This window comes from Canis lupus, chromosome 22 (genome assembly GCF_003254725.2).
Source record: "Canis lupus dingo isolate Sandy chromosome 22, ASM325472v2, whole genome shotgun sequence".
Classification (NCBI taxonomy): domain Eukaryota; kingdom Metazoa; phylum Chordata; class Mammalia; order Carnivora; family Canidae; genus Canis; species Canis lupus.
In genome coordinates this window covers 38,884,885-38,904,504 of record NC_064264.1, presented here as the reverse complement: position 1 = coordinate 38,904,504, position 19,620 = coordinate 38,884,885, and the positions used below count along the sequence as shown (strand labels likewise).

General features: G+C 35.6%; 1 pseudogene; it reads right to left on the bottom strand.

Annotated features, from left to right (window-relative positions):
- Positions 1-1,118: 1,118 nt before the first annotated feature.
- Positions 1,119-3,080, bottom strand: LOC112655982 (importin subunit alpha-1-like; annotated as a pseudogene).
- Positions 3,081-19,620: the final 16,540 nt, after the last annotated feature.

The following is a 19,620-nucleotide window of genomic DNA, read 5'->3' as shown; positions in this document are numbered from 1 at the left end:
ATTATTTTCCAGCTTTGGGAGTAGCTGGCTTGTAATGAAATAGTCTGCAATCCATGATGAAACTTTCAGTACTTTATTTTTTTAAGATTTTATTTATTTATTCATGAAAGACACAGAGAGAGAGAGAGAGAGAGAGGCAGAGACACAGGCAGAGGGAGAAGCAGGCTCCACACAGGGAGACTGAGGTGGGACTCCATCCCAGGCCTCCAGGATCATGCCCTGGGCCAAAGGCAGGCACTAAACCACTGAGCCACCCAGGGATCTCCAAGTATTTTACTTTATTAATGTGATTTTTACTGATTCAAACATGTAATATCTATAAAATATAGCTTCACAATATTTGTTTACAAAAGTTTCTAAGACAAAGCTATGCTTAAATGTTTTTCGCATTTTATAAGCTGAGTTACAGGCAAATAAAAACATGGTAATATGCCTGATGAAGTCAAGAACATCAAAAAAAATTACAAAACCACTTGGCTAGGCATGACATTGGGAGATTTGATTTCTTGTGTCATTTTTATAACTCAAAAACTATGAGTCTGGAGAAGTCAATTGACTTTTTTTTTTTTTAATTTTGGTCCTATAAACTATGCAACTGAAAAAATACATCTACCTGTGTTACTTTCCAGAAATTTAGTTAAGATAAATAAAAATAACATGTGTAAACCTGTTTTAGTTTATAAACTATAAAGTGAGGTAGATAAAGTGCAATTTTACTAAATTGAATGAGAACATAATAAAGACAGCGGAACATTTGGGACCATGTTGGATAGTTATTAAAGTGGATAAGTATTTTGTTGTTCTTTTTTTTAAATCATTTTTTGCAAACAGTACTTCTAAGAATCTATTGAATTTTCATTGACTGAATAAAGCAGCCTAAGATAGTAGATATCAAAAAGAATTCATTTATTTGCGTGGATCAAATACACACATATGAAATAACTTTAGGCTTCAAAGAAAATGAAAAGGTTTCGAGAATGTGATATTAGATGTAAACTAGGGAAGAACGCAGTCAGAGTCCTCATAGATGAGAGAAGACATCAGAGGTCAGGTTTATCTTGAGTTGGCCATTAAATAGTTTGTAGAACAGATATTTTTTTTTTTTTTAAAGAAAAGGGTGGAATTTAATCTTTATTTACAGGACACTGTAAGATAGAAGATTCCACATAGAAATAAGCAACCCACTGAGAGGAGGAGCTTCATACAGTTTGTACAGTTCAGAACTGGTCAAGTATAGTTTCGTTGTAAAAAGTGCTACAATAACAAAACACATTTAAAAAGAGTTCTTAGTAGAGAAACAGTAAGACAAACTTCTACCAAACAGTACACAACAAACAACTTTCTGTCTCAGCTGTACAATCTAAAAGTTAAAGGTCCCAGGAGTGCCATCCTGAACTTGGAATGTATAGCCTTCAGAGGTAGTTTCGGGCACAACATTCTGATCTTCCTCTTCCTCTACAGAGAAATACTTCTCAATCAAGTTTAATGAAGCTTTGTACACAGACTCATTTTCATGGTTTTGTAGAGCTTCAATTTTGTCCAAACCCCCACATTCTTCAATCATTATACTAAGTTTCTCAGTTTCACCTAGTTTCTCAGCAGCCTGAAAGATGTTTGAAATGGCATCTAGAATAACCAGAATAATTTTGGTATCTTTTGCAGTTAAGAGGTTCATCAATGGTTCTATTATGCCACAATGAACGAGGTATACAATCTGTTCAACTGTTCCACCACTTGTATAGTTGGTCACAGCCCATACAGCTTCCTTTTGTGTCTTAAAGTCTGCCTTAGAGAGAACACCAACGAGGAATGGGACTAATCCATGATTCACAACTTGCTGTATCTGGTCCTGGCGACCAGCTGTGATGTTTGACATCGTCCATGTAGCTTCCCTCTGAATATTAGCTTTGGGGTTCGTTAGCAGGCTAGGAAAGACAGCAAGTGCTCCTGCATCTATTACAACCTGAGTCTGTTCATCTGTCCCAGTGACAATATTTCCTATGGCTCTTAGTGCAGGAGTCACAATGGGTAATTCAGTAGCTCCTAAAAGCTTCACAAGTTGGGGCACAACTCCTGTTTTCACAACCATTTCATTCCGTTCATTTGGACCATCAGTAAGGTAGGAAATGGCCCAGCAGGTATCTGCTAATACTTCTGGATCATCATGATGCAGGAGACGAACTAAGGTAGGAAGAATCTGCTCAACAGCATCTAACGGGGGTGCTGGATTCTTGTTGCGACAAAGGTTTGAGAGTGTCCAAGTAAGGTTACGTAAGTAACCACATGCTAAAGATGACATATCAGGAACTGCAAGGAGAGCCAACAGTGGGTCAACTGCACCATACTTGATAACCAAGTCTCGAAAAACTGAACCATCACCTGCAAATGTTTCCTAGAGCCCATACAGCTTGTTCACTGATGTGGGCATGGGAAGATGCCAACAGAGAAATGAATGCTGGAATAGCACCTCCATCGACCACAGCCTTGGTCTGTTCTGATGTCCCAGAAGCAATGTTAGTGAGGGCCCAAGCAGATTCAAACTGAATAGGACTACAATCAGTTCTGCCCAAGAAGGACACAAATTTTGGAATCAAACCAGCCCGGATTGTGTTGTCTATGGGGGGCTGTTTTTCCCTAGAAAGTAGTTTCCTAGCAGCTTGAGTAGCCTGGAGCTGGCTTTCCAAATTGTTGCTATTTATACCTTTGACAATGTCATCAACAGACCAATTTACAGTGCCCTGGTTGTTGCGGTTTTCCTGCAGTGGAGAGGTAGCGTCATCAGGAAATGAGCTTACATTTCTCCTTTTCAGCATCTGATCATCCTTCTTCGCTTTCCTCAGCTCCACATTAACTTCTATTCGGCGCCGCCTCATTTCCGTACTGTCTTTCCCCTTGTTCTTGAATCTGTTAAGGCGGGCAGCTGGTGAATTAGCATTCTCGTTGGTGGACATGGTTATGAGACAAAGGGAGAGAAAGCTCCACGGCCGGCTCAGGCTTCCACGGGGGGCGGTGCGGGGCGCTCAGGCTGCGGGTCAGCTGCCCTCAAAACGTCCACCGCGGATCAGCCCAGAGACGGTGTGGCCTGTAGAACAGATATTTAGCAAAGAGAGAGAGAGGGAGGGAATGGAGAGACAGACACAGAGAACTGTATAAATAAGGCAGAAGAAAAAAAAATCAAGGCCTGGTTTATGAAGCACGAGGAAAATAAACCAGGTGAAACTGATTAAAAAGAGTAAAGATTGGGATCCCTAGGAGGCTCTGTGGTTTAGCACTGCCTTTGGGCCAGGGCATGATCCTGGAGTCCCAGGATCAAGTCCACATCAGGCTCCCTGCATGGAGCCTGCTTCTCCCTCTGCCTGTGTCTCTGCCTCTTTCTCTCTCTGTATGTCTCTCATGAATAAATAAATAAAATCTTAAAAAAAGAAAAAGAGTGACGATTGAATTAGTCATTATTAATATTGTGAATAAAGCCCCCACAGATCACAATTTGTAGGATTTTGGTTGAATGTCATTCCTACAAAGCACAGTTTTCTCAGTGGCCTCTGATCACAAAAAGATAAAAACCAACCAAACAAAAAACCGAAAGATAGGGATGCCTGTGTGGCTCAGCGGTTGAGTATCTGTCTTTGGCTCAGGGCATGATCCTGGAGTTCCGGGATCGAGTCCCACATTGAACTCCCTGTGAGGAGCCTGCTTCTCCATCTGCCTATGTCTCTGCTTCTCTCTCTCTGTCTCTCATGAATAAATAAATAAAATCTTAAAAAAAAAAACAAAGATAGAAACCAGCAAAGAAAAAATAAGCAAGATTTCATGATATTTTTATCTATCTTGCAATCCGATTGAAGAATAGGTTGAAGTCAGACAAAATTGTGATTTTCCAAGTTTCAATGTAATCTTTAGTTTCAAATTATTTCCAAATGCATATATATGTGGGGAATATAGGAAGTCTAGTGATTGTAAACAACATGTGTTATGATGTCAGCTATACTCCATCCACTTCTGATAAGATTCTTAGTAGCTCCAACACTTGCTTGGCTTCAATCACAATAACAAACTTGCTTCTCCTAACTTTCCCTCTTCCCCATTCCTGGTGCACATTGAGTTAAGGATTAGGACAGCCCTGGTGGTTCAGCAGTTTAGCACCGCCTTCCACCCAGGGCATGGTCCTGGAGACCCCGGATCCAGTCCCACATCCGGCTCCCTGCATGGAGCCTGCTTCTGCCTCTGCCTGTGTCTCTACCTCTCTCTCTGTGTGTGTCTCATGAATAAATAAATAAATAAAATCTTTAAAAAAATAAATCTTCACGATTTCTCGGAATATTTTAGAGGTGGCTTAACTCTCATCACCATAAGGGGTTTGTCTCTGAGTAACAGTGTAGCAAGGCAGAAGAATAGAAGGGGGTAAACCTGCACTATGCAGAACAGGAGGGAGTTGGACTGCACTTGCCGTCCGTGTGTTGGTCACTTCGAGAAAATTACTTTTCTTTGCTAAGTCTGTTTCCACTGATGCAAACCAAGAGGTTCGATTGTCTCTCAGAAATTATTATAAATACAAAGTAAAATATTTTTTAGTAAAATATTTTTTAAAATGTAAAGTACTTAGCATAATGTCTGGTACATAGAAAATATGCAATATGTGGTGGCTAATTATTAGCTGCTAGACTCCAAGATTAACCTTATGTTTCCCAAAAGTGGTCTTATGATGAATTTGGTGATAGAAAATAATCAATCCCTTTTTATCTTGAGAGGAACCATAGGGTTAAGGGGCTCAGAACTCATATTTAGACGTGTAAATTAGTTTACAAGCCCTTCACAGTCAGGGACAAAGTCTTATTTGATTTCTTCATCCCTAGTGCCTAGCAAAGTGCCTAGTAAATAGTAGATGCAATAAATGTTTGATGAATGCAGCTATTAAAAGAGAAAAGGAAGAGCCAAAACACGCTTTCTGACCATCAATTGTGGCAAGTGGGAATAGACCAATTTAGATAACTTTAGTTGTTAAATGAGAAGCAAGTCTGAAGGGCTTGACACAGCTGGCTTTGAATTGAGCTGTGATACTCTTCAGTCCATTGGGGAACTTAAATAATCATGTTGGGCTGACAAGTTCTCAGAACACTTCTACCAAAAGTAGCTGTTATATATTATGGCCTAATCGCTATTGTTTTTTCTGCAAGGGTCTTTTCCCATTATTGTACCATGACACCTTTATAAAAGTATAAGTATTCCTTTCTCAGTGCATGTAACAACAATAAAAACAACAACAACAACAACAACAACAAAAACACTCTCTCATTTTAATTATTAGCCATTAGAAAAAAATGCATAGTTTTTCATCATAAGAAGCATCAGCTTACCAGGATCACTTAGTATAATGTTGCCTAGGCAGATAAATATATCAGATGTTTAAAAAAATTGTTTAAAATATTTAAAGAGAGTAACATTAAAACTGCTATATTAAAATGCAAATATTTTCATCAGAAGGTAGGGGATTAAAAACAAACTAAAGTAAGTCTGATTAAATTACCATGCTTCAGATAAGTGTTTCTGCCCAAAGGAAATATTAAATCTTTAAAAAAGGTGTGAGGTCTTACTTTCGTAAGAATACTAGGACAAAAAAAAAAAAAAAAAGAATACTAGGACATTATTTGCCTTTTCCATAGTGCTGACATTTACACTGATGGTGTGAATGCAGTGATCACACCATCATCACAAATAAAGTCACTACATGTTAAATGTCCCCAGTGAGGTACTAAAACTATTAATTTTACAAATTCTGGATCCTGAGTACACCTCTTTACTTTTAAATATTGGCTGGAAAAAATGCATCAATTCAGAATGCATTATTCCTGCATATCAAAATATATAAATGCTTTTATTCTTAGCAATATATTTCTACACTCACTATCTTCATATTTTGCTGAGAATTGGTGCATCTACATTGAATAGGAATAATGATCTATAGGTTTATTTTCTTCTTAATTTTTTGTTCTATATTTTTTTGGTTCTGTTATTAGGAGATTGCTTATGTTCCCATTCTGTTTATAATAATTTATAATTTAAATTTAGAAATAAAATTATTTTCTTTCCAGAGGTGGCATCTTGGGCTGAGGAAGTATGTGGAATTACCTCTGACATCATCACTAAATTCCACATATGCAAAACTACTTCTGCAGGATCCAAAGAAATCCTCAGAGTAGCTTACCTGGAGTTTTCTGTGAAGTCACTGGTGCTCTCCTCTTTTGTTTTTTGTTTGTTTTGTTTTGTTCCATTTTGTATTTGTTTCATTTTGGGAGATTTCTATTGCTGTCACTAAGATTTTTTTTTTCTCCAGTATATAATCTCCTGCTGACACCTGTATTAGTTTTCTTAGGCTGCTGTAATAAAATATCACCAAGTGGCTTAAAACAGCAGATTTTTATTCTGCCACAGTTCTAAAGACCAGAATCTAAAAATCATGGTTGTCAGCAGGGCCTTGCTGTCCCTGGAGATTCTACGGGAGAATTATTCCTTTCCTCTCTCAGTCTTGGGTAGTTGTGGGCATTCTTTGGCTTGTGACTACATCTCTGGTTCTTCATGCCACCTCCTCCTCTGTGTATCTCTTATAAGGACACTTGTCATTGGATTTCGTACATCCAGGATGATATAGGATGACTCCCTCATCTCAAGATCCTTAACTACATCTGCAAAGACGTAACTGACATTACTTATTTTTTTTAAAAATGAAAGAACATTCATGGGGTCCAAGGATTAGAATGTGGACCTATCATTTTGGGAGCCACAACTTAGCCCACTACTGCCCCATCCAGTCTATTTGTCATATCTAGAAATGTGACAGTTCTTTTATTATATTTTCTATATTCCTATATAATATATTCCTTTTCCTTTTTGAGTACAAGAAATAGAGTTTATAATACTTGTTTAAATGCTTTTTTCTAATAATTGTATCATTTATGTCATTTCTGTGCCTTTGATTTTTTTTTTAACCTCGTTAACAGTAACATTTTTCTGTTTCTTTGCATGCGTGGTATTTTTGATTGAATGACAGTTATTTTCAATTTTAGTTTTTTGAGTACTGGATAAATTGTACCCTATAAATACTCTAGAGCCTTGTTCTGGGATACAATTATGTTATTTAAATTTAATTTCATAATGTTAGGCTTACTTGTAATCCTTGTTTGTCTAGGACCATTTTGTTTCACTAATGAGACAATATCTTTCTGAGTATTCTATCTGCTACCCTATGAATTAGGAGATTCTCTACACTGACTATAAGAGACGTGGACTGTCCCTGATCCTGTGTGATCTATGGTCCCTCTCGAGTTTCTGGGTGCTTCTCTCCCTGATTGTTATGGACCGAAGTGTGTCCCTCAAAATTCACATATTGAATTCCTCACCCACTATGTGACTGTTTTTGGAGACAGAGCCTTTGAATAGGAAATCAATGTTAAATGAGCCCATAAAGGTGAAGCTCTAACCCAATATGCACAGTATCCTTCTAAGAAGAGGAAGGGACATCAGGGACTTGTGTGTACAGAGAAAAGGTCATGTGAGGACACTGCAAGAAGGCAGCTATCCACAAACTAAAGAAGAGGCCTCAGGAGAAACCAAACCAGAGGATTTCCAGCCTCTAGAACTGTCAGAAAATAAATTTCTGTCGTCTGATCCATCCATTCTGTGGCATTTTGTTACAGCTCCCTTACTAGATTAAGCCATTGGGGGATCCCTGGGTGGCGCAGTGGTTTAGCGCCTGCCTTTAGCCCAGGGCGCGATCCTGGAGACCCGGGATCGAATCCCACGTCAGGCTCCCGGTGCATGGAGCCTGCTTCTCCCTCTGCCTGTGTCTCTGCCTCTCTCTCTCTCTCTCTCTGTGACTATCATAAATAAATAAAAATTTAAAAAAAAAAAAAAAAAAAAAAAAAAAAAGCCATTGGCCTTGCACACTTTCCACTTACAAGGAACCAACCCCTGCAGACCTAGGTAGCTCAAGCTTTGTGTAGCTGGCTCTCTCCTCTCTGATGCTTTTCCCTGTGAACTCTCACTGCCTTAAACTCCCTGGGCCTCCCTGTTCTTTGACAGGAAGAATCAATAGTGTACATATCACGTTGACTTAATTTAACTTACAAATCCAATGCATCTCCTAACCTAATTAAAAAAGAGTTATTCTTAGAAATCAAGCAAACTATTTTAAAGTGCATTCCTACAAAATAAATAATAATCTTAAAATATGTAGGGAGGGCAGTAAAAGGTTGGAGCTGTTAGACCCCTGCACCTCAAAGTCCTGTGTGGTCCTGTATTGATACGTGCCACTATGGAATTTCTCTTTTTCAAGATCAATATTATATTTTCATTGTAAATACTGGATATTTTTTAAACAATACATCTTTTGCCATTTTTCCTGAAGAAAAATTTATGTTAGATCAGCCTTCCACATGACTCAGTATTAATGGCAAAACTTTTAGTATATATATATATATATACATATATATATATATATATATATATATACAGTACCATCAGCTATTGATTTGGCAAATCTATGCAATATCTACTGATACTGTGCAATTACATGTGAAGAGTTAAGTTAGATTTTTCTGTCTCTTCCAAATACCTCATAACTATATTATTTGGGTGATTCTATTAGATGCCTCTTTACCCATATATAGTAATATTATATATAATTGCTTAAGATCAAAAAGTGAGAAAAATAACTTTTAAAATCCTGAAATTAGTCTTGTGACTATCAACTATTATTTTTATTGAATTATTATTGTCATCAATATTACCTACCAATGTTTGTGAGAGTGTGGCATTATATATCTCTGTGTGACAGATGTGAAACTTTTGCTCTCAGATACTTTCTATGCCCTATTATCTGTTCTGTTTAAGAGCCCAGTGTGGATGCCCCTCAGAGGCCATGTTTCCCAGTGCATTTCCTGGTAGTCCGTGCCAACAAATTTCTGCCTGGGTATGTTCAATGTGAAGTGCTGGTTGGATGTTAGAGCATGAAAAGGTAAGAGAAGCTTGTTACTTTCTCTTCTTGGTGTCTAGCAGATGCTTGTCATCACTGCCTCTTTTCTGTAACTAGAAGATCTCCAAGTAGATCTTTGTAATTACAACTTTTACCTGCAGGATCTGTCCTCTGTGCTGCAGCAATATCACTTCCATCACGTATGAAACCAATTATCCACACTAAATTCCCACTATTTAAATACTTAGGCTAGTTTATTTCATCCTGGATATATTGTCACTGCAATAATTTATATTGCAAAATCCTCATTAGAATATTAATTTTTCACATTTTTCCCTAAGGAAATGGGCAAGTTTAAATTGATACATTAATAAGATAGAATGGTCCATAATATCTCAATGAGTCAAGAGCTTTTATCCTCAAGAAGAATATGAAAATGGGTGATATTAACTAGTTCAATCATGTGAAATATTAAGAAAGTGGACAACCGTCAGATGTTATTAATCTCAATACAGAGTTGAATAAGAAAAAAACACTCAAAATGTTTCAGAATGAGCAAACAGCTGCTAGCAAAATAAACCAATTTAGAAGGAATTGTAACTGAAAACAAGAATGCCCAATAGGGTAGAGCTTTTATATTTTGTACAGATACAAAGAGAAAAAAAAAAACTCAATTTTATGGGAGTTGGAGAAATTTGACATGAAGGTATATCAAAGCAACTGAAGATACAGTGAATGGTACCATTTAATAACTGGCATTTAGCAAATTTAGGTGTTTATGTAACAGATAATCTCAGGGGCATACTATTGTAATGCTTCAAGTGATTGTGAGAACATAAAATCCAATTTGTTCACTTTATTAAAAAATTAATTAAATATTTTTTTAAATGTCAAGTGATTTGAAATCTACATTACAATGTGCAAACTCAGTCTAGAGGTCACATATTTGCCTTCCAGTCCTTTGTTTATTCACTATTTGTCTATTTCTAAGAGGGTTCTAAACAAGGCAGTGTTAATTGGCATATTGTAAAGGTTTTGTGATTATTAACTTATGCTTGAAGAACATAGTGGCTATAAATTTATTTAATTTATATTTATATAATAAATTAAGTGAAAAATCCATTAGATCACAAATACTGTGACTTAGTAAAATTTCTTGTCCCAATTCTCCTAAAGTTGCAAGAAGATAGTTTGTGTAAACATAAGCAAATCTATGCTTACTGAATGGTATTAAATGAACATAGTAGACCATTCTGGTTTACTTGTAGAGTGAGCTAACTAGGATGATGCTACTCCCTTTTCTTGGAGGTCAGGAACATTCTTTCACTTCTAGTGATATTAATGGCTTTCTCCTCTGTAACAAGAATGGTAGCCACTTCCCAAGCATCAAGTTCTGGGCAGCTGAATTTTTCTTTCTTTCTTTCTTTTTTTCTTTTTTTTTTTTTTTTTTAAGATTTATTTATTTATTTATTTATTTATTTATTTATTTGAGAGAGAGATAGAGTGTGAGAGAGCACAAGCAGGGGAAGCAACATAGGGAGAGGGAGAAACAGGCTCCCTGCTGAGCAGGGAGCCAGATTCAGGACTCTGTTCCATGACCCCTAGATCATGACTTGAGCTGAAATCAGATGCTTAACCTACTGAGCCACTCAGGCACCTCCAGCTGGATTTTTCTTGACAGCTCCTAGAAATACTTAACAGTGTGCAATAATTCTGTTAATTCTTCTGATAAACAAGGTTGCTCTCTGGTCTTCCCCATAAAAAGGGAAGACAACGGTAGGGAGACTTCTTTCCAATGAATTCATGCCTCTTTGAGATGAAAATGGATTAGAATACCTGTGCCTTCTATTATCCTTGACCCAATAAAGCCTATTTCTCAAAACAAACTGTATGATATTTAGGAAGTTATTTGACATTACATCTTGATTTGAGGAATAATATAAAATAATTTATAGTAGAGATACTATGTAAATATATTATTGCATACATGGAATTGTGGGGCTTTGTAATGATAACACTTGGGAATCATTTCAGGTTGGAGGAGGGACACTTAAGGAGTGCTGATATATGCTAATGTGTTGAGTTATTTGCTCGAAGTTGGTCAATATTGTGCAACTGAGAATTGTTGGAAAAGGACATGCTAGTAATTCAGTAGCAAATACAAACTCAACCTCACAGGAGAGTCAAAAGAGCATTAGAAAAAGAGAGAAAGACCTAAAGTTCAAGAAAGACTAGATCCTTTCAGCAAGTTAATAAGGGACTTAATATTTACATTGGAAATAGGATTCAGAGATGAAATTGATTATTGATCAATTGAAATTGATTATCATGAAGCAAATGGAAAATTACAACAGAATAAAGACAAAGAGAACATCTGTCCTAAAGCTCTGTCATCAGGTCTTTTACTCTAAGTTGTTTATTATATCTCCTACTAGTATCACAGCTTCCCTAGTCTTTGTAATAATCCTATACTTATACAGGTAATAAAGAATATGTGGAGATTTACTATGGCTATATTTCAGAGTCAGGAATTAGTAGGTCATTGTGAAGGGTCTTAGAAGGATTTGAGTTAACCTGATGCATTTTTTTTCCCCAAACCATGGCCCACAAACCACCCACCACCACAAACCGCCCCAAAATCACCTGGGAAATAGTTATAATATCTATTACTGTGCCTTCCAAATCCCTTAAATGAAAAAGAGTTCTGAGAGTGGGTCATGCCAATCTGTATTCCTGACAGGTTTCTCAGGTGATTCTTATGTATAACAAAATTGACGACCCTTAGATGTGAGGAGATGTTATTAATTGGACAATTGACTAAACAGAGGGTATGTTTCTAAAGAAAGGTATGAGATATCAATCAGAGATATCTTTAAATATAGGATTTAAAAAATCTGCTCCAAGTAGATAAGCCTAACTGTGCCTGGAGGTGACCTTCAGTTCTGATTCTATATTCTATATTTTTTTCTTCTAAAACAGGATTAATCACCTCTCACTGAGTGGGTGTTAGTTCTAAGTATTTCAATTATTTTCTCCTTTCACATAATTTTGTTTATGAGTCATCAAAACTAAGCAGCTTTAAAAATTTTCATTCTTTCTAATAAATGATCCTCATGTATATACAATATCTTTGTTTTGAACTGAATTGCAATTATTGCAATTAATTTATAAAACCATAATTAATAAATGCCAGGTGTCTTTTTGATAAAAACTCAAATAGGTCCCAGGAGAGCCACAAGATTGCCTCCTGTGTTTTAGATTTTATCTTTTGACTGCATTCCCTGATGTGCTTTTTGTGAAATTGTATATATTTCAAAAGGACTATGTATTCAGAGCTTCAGAATTTGAGAATCATGGCCATCTCTGTGGCTTTCTGGTACACCTGACTGGCTTGTCTCCATAAAAATAACTTGAAAATGAACCATTAGAGAACTTTTGTAGAACAAGAGAAGAATGTTTAAAAATAAGGAAAATAGGGATCCCTGGGCAGCTCAGGGGTTTAGTGCCTGCCTTTGGCCCAGGACATGATCCTGGAGTCTTGGGATCGAGTCTCACATCGGGCTCCCTGCCTGGAGCCTGTTTCTCCCTCTGCCTATGTCTCTGCCTCTGTGTGTGTGTGTGTGTGTGTGTCTCATGAATGAATAAATAAAATCTTTATTTTAAGAATTAATTTAATTTTTTAATTCAATTTAGGAAATGAAGCAGGATATCTTTGCCTATTTCCTGTTTCAGCGATGGTTATGACCTGCTCTGCTTTCAGATGAGACTAGACCAACTCATGATCTTGGTTCATGAGTCAAAAGTTGTTGAGGAGGAAAATTTATTGTAATGTAATATCCTTCAGGAGAAATGGAAAAAAAAATAATGTGACTAAAGGCATAAATGCTCTTAAATTTTTCTATTAAAAATATTCACATTTTGCATTGGTTCTTTGAGAAGAAATAAGTCATAATTTTAAATGAAGAGCTTTGCAAAAATATTTTCATTAATATTCTAGAGTGACTCTGATCCTTAGATAATGACAAAAGAATTGGCCCCCACCAGAAATAAGACAGACTGGCAAGCAAGAATAGTCTCATATGAAAATATGTTCTCATATTTTGGCTGAAACAAGACATTTTTATTCATTAGTCTAAAGGTACCTCTTTTGAAGTGCACAATGTATTGTTTACCGATTTGGATTTGACAGTACCTTGGTCAGTTACTGAAATAATTCAGTTTTATTCCAAATCAGTGCGACATACAATTTTAAGCATTTCTTTTTCTGTCTGTGGATTTTTTTTTTTTTAGAATGCAATCTCTTATGTTGGATATATTCAGATATTTTATGTATTCAGAAGGAGCTTCAATTTTGATATGTGTGATAGATTGAAATTCTGGCCATTCATATTCTACAACATAAATATATATGTATTACTCTTGTGTTCACTTTGGGTTTTACATTTTCTGTTTTCTTAAAAAGAGTTACTTACATTTCCTTGCATTTTTAAATTAGTCATCTATACCAAATTTTTTTCTTTCTTATTATATAGTTGACATAGAAAATATACTGTAAATATTAAGATTGGTCTGGACAAAATAGTGTTATTTAAGAGGAATAATTACAGATAAGAAATCAGATATAAATAATTTATAAAAATTTATAAATATATGAGAAGGGAAAAATTTTTAAAAAGAGAGAGGGAAGAGAACTATAAGGGACTCTCTCTCTCTCTCTTTTTTTTTTAAAAGAGGGAGAGATAGAGCATGTGAGTGAATAGGGGGGGATTGGGCAGTAGAAGGGGGAGAATCCCAAGCAGGCTTTCTGCCCAGTACAGAGTCCCACATGGGGCTCAATACCACAATCCTGATATCATGACCTGAGCCAAAATAAATAGCTGGACACTCAGCTGACTGAGCCACCCACGTGCCCCCATAAGGGAATCCTAATGATAGAGAACAAACTCAGGGTTGATACAGGGGGTGGGGGAGTGGGCTAAATGGGTGTTGGGCATTAAGAAGGGCACTTTTATGATGAGCACTGGGTGTTATATGTAAGTGATGAATCACTAAATTGTACTCCTAAAACCAATATTACCCTGTATGTTATCTAGTTAAAACTTAAAAATTTGGGAAAAAAATAATGTTAAATTTAATATTAGATGTAACACATTTGATTTTTAGTTATATTTCATGCTTAGAAAAATGTTTAGCTGGATTTTAGCATAAGTATAATGCTATCTATAAATTTTAAGGAGCATATGATACAGATATTAAAGTTATGGCCATTGTGAAACTATGAATTCTGTGACTTTAGGCAATAAGAATTTTTTTTAAGATCTTATTTTTTTATTTAACAGACAGAGAGGGAGAGAGAGAGAATGCAAGCAGAGGGAGGGACAAGCAGAGGGAGAGGGAGAAGCAGGCTCCTCACTGAGCAAGGTGACAGAAATGGCACTAGATCCCAGGGTCCTGGGATAATGACCTGAGCCAAAGATACTTAACTGACTGAGCCACTCACTTGCCCTGAAAATTAGCATTCTTACAAAGCCCTTTAGTCAATGGTGATATAGGGGTTATCATAATAATACCTAGTGCTAGGAAAGAATACTTCATATTATATGTAAAGTGTTCAGAGCAGTTTCTGATGATTAATACATGCTAATGTGTTAACTGTTATTTTGGGTTTTCTTTTTATTAGGCGATTAGAATACAGTGTTGTGGGTTGAATTGTGTACACCAGAAACATATGTTGAAGTCCTGATTCCTAGTTCATGAAAATATGACTTATTTGCAAATAGGGTCTTTGCAAATGTAATCAGTTAAAGAAGAAGACACACTGAATTAGGGTGGGTACAAATCTCCAATATAACCGATGTCCTTATAAAAAGAGAAGAGGATACGCAGACACAAAAGCAGAGAATATCATGTAATGACAGAGGCAAAGATTGGAGTCATCTATTTATACAAGCCAAAAAACAGCAAGTTTCGATGCTAAGTGCCAGAAGCTAGGAGGCAGGCATGGAACGGATTCTCCCAGAAGGAGCCAAACCTCTTGACACCTTGATTTCAAACTTCTCACCTACAGAACTGTGAGACAATACATTCATTTTGTTTTAAGTTATCTAGTTTGAGGTACTTTGTTATGACAGCCCTAGGGAACTAACAAACATGATATTTATATTATAGCCATATGTGCAGTTACAATTGAATGGATAGTATAAGTAAAGCTCAACCAGCAGAATCCAAGGGCAAGTCCCATGTTGAAAACACATCAAAAAAAGGCAAAAATAGATTCATCCACCACGCCTATTGGGGATGACGGTGGACACATGGAGTTAGAAAGATGACAACCAAGAAAACAAATCAGGTACTCAGGTCTCCAGGGAGAACAAACATGAGGTGAACCATTAAGACAGGTAAGTAAGCAAAAAGAAATGAAAAGATGTATTCTAACTAGAAAAGTACAACCCAGGATAATAGTAATAGAGTAGATCTAATAATAAGTCTGTGAAATCTATTAGAACTGATTATTCATAAAAAAGAACTGATTATTCTGATTTGTAAAATTTTAGCAAAAGGTATAACTTGAAACTTTATCATCATATACTGATCTAGAGCCCTTAAGTTATTGCTTTGTAAGTCATTTCTCTAGTTCAGTAATGGCCTTAGAACTTGGAAAGGACAAGTGAACTTAGGGATAGGAGTAAAAATTTTTCCCTAGGGTAAAATAGATGGAGGGAAAGTAATTTTGTGGCAACTTAGATAACTGTTTTCTAAATGCCATTAATTATCTCTTCAGGGTTTTATGTAACATTATCACAGTCCTTTATAAGTATTATATAAATTCCAAATTTTGAATAATTATATATATTTTTAGCACTCCTTGTCTGTCTGAAGTTGTGCCTTTAATGTTTTGGGGATTCACTTCTATTCCACAGGTTTGTTATTTTTATTTAAATATACTGAAGAAACTCATATAAAGATTTCTCTAACTATATGTAGAAATTAGGAAGTGTTAGGCAATGGAAATAATTGCACACTCTCCTGAACCAATAAGGTACATTTATTTGGGGTTTGTTTAAAGACAAATCCTGGCCATATTGCTGTTTTTTTCCATCACAATGTTAGCATTTTCAGGTTAGTTACCCGAGTCATTCTATTTATCAGTTTCAATGAGTAATCTTTTGTCTCTTAGATTTAACTGAGACTAGAAATGTAGGTATCACTACAGCAACAGAATAAACATGTTTAATTTCATGTTTTTTTATGAAACACACTCATTTAGAAACACACTCATTTCACTTCATGTTAATTTTTGCTGTTTGGGAAACTTAAGACAATTTTACAGCAAAAAAATCTTTCCAATATGCCTTATAAATGTCCTTCCATATCGCAGATCTCACCAAAATCTCTCTCTCTCTCTCTCTCTCTCACACACACACACACACACATGCACATACACAGGCACAAATATCTTTAACAACCATAGAAATCCCAATTGTTCAAGTAATGTGATGTATACAAGTTATGTGATAATAAATTGAGTTCAATATTGTGTTTCTTACATTTGTAATAAAATATTACACATCATTTAAAGAAATCAGTTAATTCATAATTTGTTCTCAAAAACCTTAACTATATAGTAAATGTATAGGTGGGAAATATTCATGAATAAAAAAGTAGTAAGATTAATTAAATATTAAGATAATTTTGACTTATGAATGAATTTTATTTACATTTAGACTCATTAGATTTTTTAGTACAGGTGGCAAAATTTAAGCAAATATATTTAGTTTGTACAAACATGAACAATTTCAGTTTCTTAATGAGAAATCTTTAGATTTTAAGCTCTTCTTATTTCAAAATGTAAGCAATTCTTTAGACCTTAACTTTGTGAACTGGCGGATTTTCATTGTTTTTTTTTTATGACATCAAAAATTGGTAAAATACTGCATTTAAAAGGGAGCTAGACTTGTTATAAAGTCAGTTCTAATTATTATCTGGAACTTATTATGAAAGAAATATTCACACTGTTTCTCACTGAACTTTTCACATTGTTAGCAATCTTTTCTAAAAGTAAACATATCAATCAAATAAATTTAGATATGTTCTCTACACCTGTTTTTGTAAAACCTGAGATTTATATTCAGAATATAGTCTTTAATAATCAGCTTTTAGTAAAGAACTCCCAGTTTTTTAAATGGAGATTAGAGTCATCCTCCCATAAAAAGAGAGGGTAATCAAGTGCATCCATACTCTTTCATGAGCACTAGGATTCTTTTTTTTTTTTCTTTTAAGGTTTTATTTATTTACTCATGAGAGACACACAGAGAGAGAGGCAGAGACATAGATGAAGGGAAAAGCAAGCTCCCCGATGCAGAACTCGATCCCAGGACATAGGAATCACACCCTGAGCCAAAGGCAGACCCTCAACCACTAAGCCACCCAGGCGGCCTGTGCACAAGGATTGTTTACAGGTGGTTGTGGATAGGGATAGTGACTATTTGCCAAATAGGCAGAAAATAAAACCATTTTTCCTCAACTCTAGACCTTACTCCATATAGATTTCTTTGCACAAATCAGTACATATGACATAGAGGAGGCACTTGACCATGCACTTCTCAGCAGGGCCAACTACATATCTTGCAGGGTCTGCTGCTACATAAAAATGTAGAGACTTCTGTTTCAAAATTATTAAGAATTTCAAGATATTAAGAACGGAATGTTAAAACATGTGTGGGGTCCTATGGTGGTGCATAAGTCACATAACTATGAAGCCAATAGTCCTGATTAGGGAATTTTTGAGAACTATGTTTGATTAGATGAATTAATGGCCACCAGAGTGGCTCCAATCTTTTATATAGATATCCCATTTTCACTCTCCTTCCCAGAGGAGCAGAAAAAGCATTTCTATCTTCTAACCCTGTTAATGCCACCCTCCTTACAGCTCCCTTTTTCCAATAGACTCAGTTGGAGAGGAAATCTTAACCAGTCACCTTCCTTACAAAGTCTTACTGAAGAGCTATTCAGTTGTGAGAGTTGAATCTTAATGAGCAGAAATAGTTAACATTTAATTAGGGCTTTATATGTTAACATTTAATTAGGGCTTTATATTTTATATGGCTTTATATTTTATATGGCTTTACAGGAAATAACTCACTTAATCTTCAAATCAAGTATGAATTACTTTATCCTCAGCTTATATATAGATGGTGACACAGGTGAATAAGCTGAGATGTATGCATTTCTGATTATCCTTATAGTAAAAGGCAGAACCTGGCTGCAAATCAAATCATAATGCATCTAAAATCTACACTTTGAATTATGAGGTTATTTTATATTGACTCATAATACATTTTTCGCATTTTGTTATATCAACTATTTCATTGTTGTGTAGAAAAAATGATACATGTACATCATCAAGCTGTACACGTATCATAGGTGTACAGCTTGATGATGAGTCCAGCACTTGTTTCCCCCTTCTGAATCTCTCCCAATTGAAAATCACCCTTGTTCTCCAAAGTTAAGTACTATCCCCAGTTCTAATACCATAAATATATTTGTCTGTTACTTAAATTTATTTAAATGGAACCATGCAGTTATAATTATATATTTGGATATCATTCTCTCAACATTATGTTTTTGAGATTAAACCATGGTGCTGGTTTAGCAGTGGTTAAATCATTTTTATTGGGGCACCATGTGACTCAGTGGTTGAGTGTCTGCCTTTGGCTCATGATCCTGGGGCCATGGAGTTGACTCCTACATCAGGCTCTTCACAGGAAATCTGCTTCTCCCTCTGCCTATGTCTCTGCCTTTTTCTCTGTGTCTCTCATGAATTAAAAAAAAATCATTTTTATTGCTGAACCTTCTGCCATTTAGTACTAAATGCATTTATTTCATTACTGTTAGAGACATAGGTTTGTTTCAGGTTGTTTTTCTATCATGGATGATTCTGCTATGAACATTCTTGTACAGTTGTTTTTTTTGTCCTGGGAGTAAAGTTGTTGAAGGGCAGGTTATGCATATATGTTCAAGTTTAATATAAATTGCCAAAATGATTTCTGAAACTTTTAAAACAGTGCACATTCTCATCGGCAATCTTCATTTTTAATTTTTATTTATTTGTTTTTTAAACTCACGACCCTGAGATCAAGACCTAAGCTGAGACTGAGTGAGATGCTTAACCAAATAAGCCATTAAGGGGCCCCTAGCTGTTATTCTTTAAATTTAACTATCTTTGGAGGTAAGTAGTACGATTTTCCAGTTTTTACTTTGCATTCCTTAATGAATAATGATTTAAACATGCTTTCAAATGTTTATTGACCAGTTGGACAGCAACATTTGTGATGTGCTTGTTCATGGTTTTTGTACTTTTTGTTGCTGTTATCTGTCTTGAGTGCTGTGTAGTGGCTTTACAGGCTTTAACTCAATCTTCAAATCAAGTATGAATTACTTTATCCTCAATTTAGAGATGATGATACAGGTGAAGAAGCTGAGATGTATGTATTTCTGATTATCCATATAGTAAAATACAAAACCTGGATGCAAATCAAATCATAATGCATCTAAAATCTAATTCAAATGCATCTTTATGAATTAGAAATATGACATCCACATTAGTTATAAATTTTCTAACCATCTTCCCTCACTTGGTGGTATGTCATTCA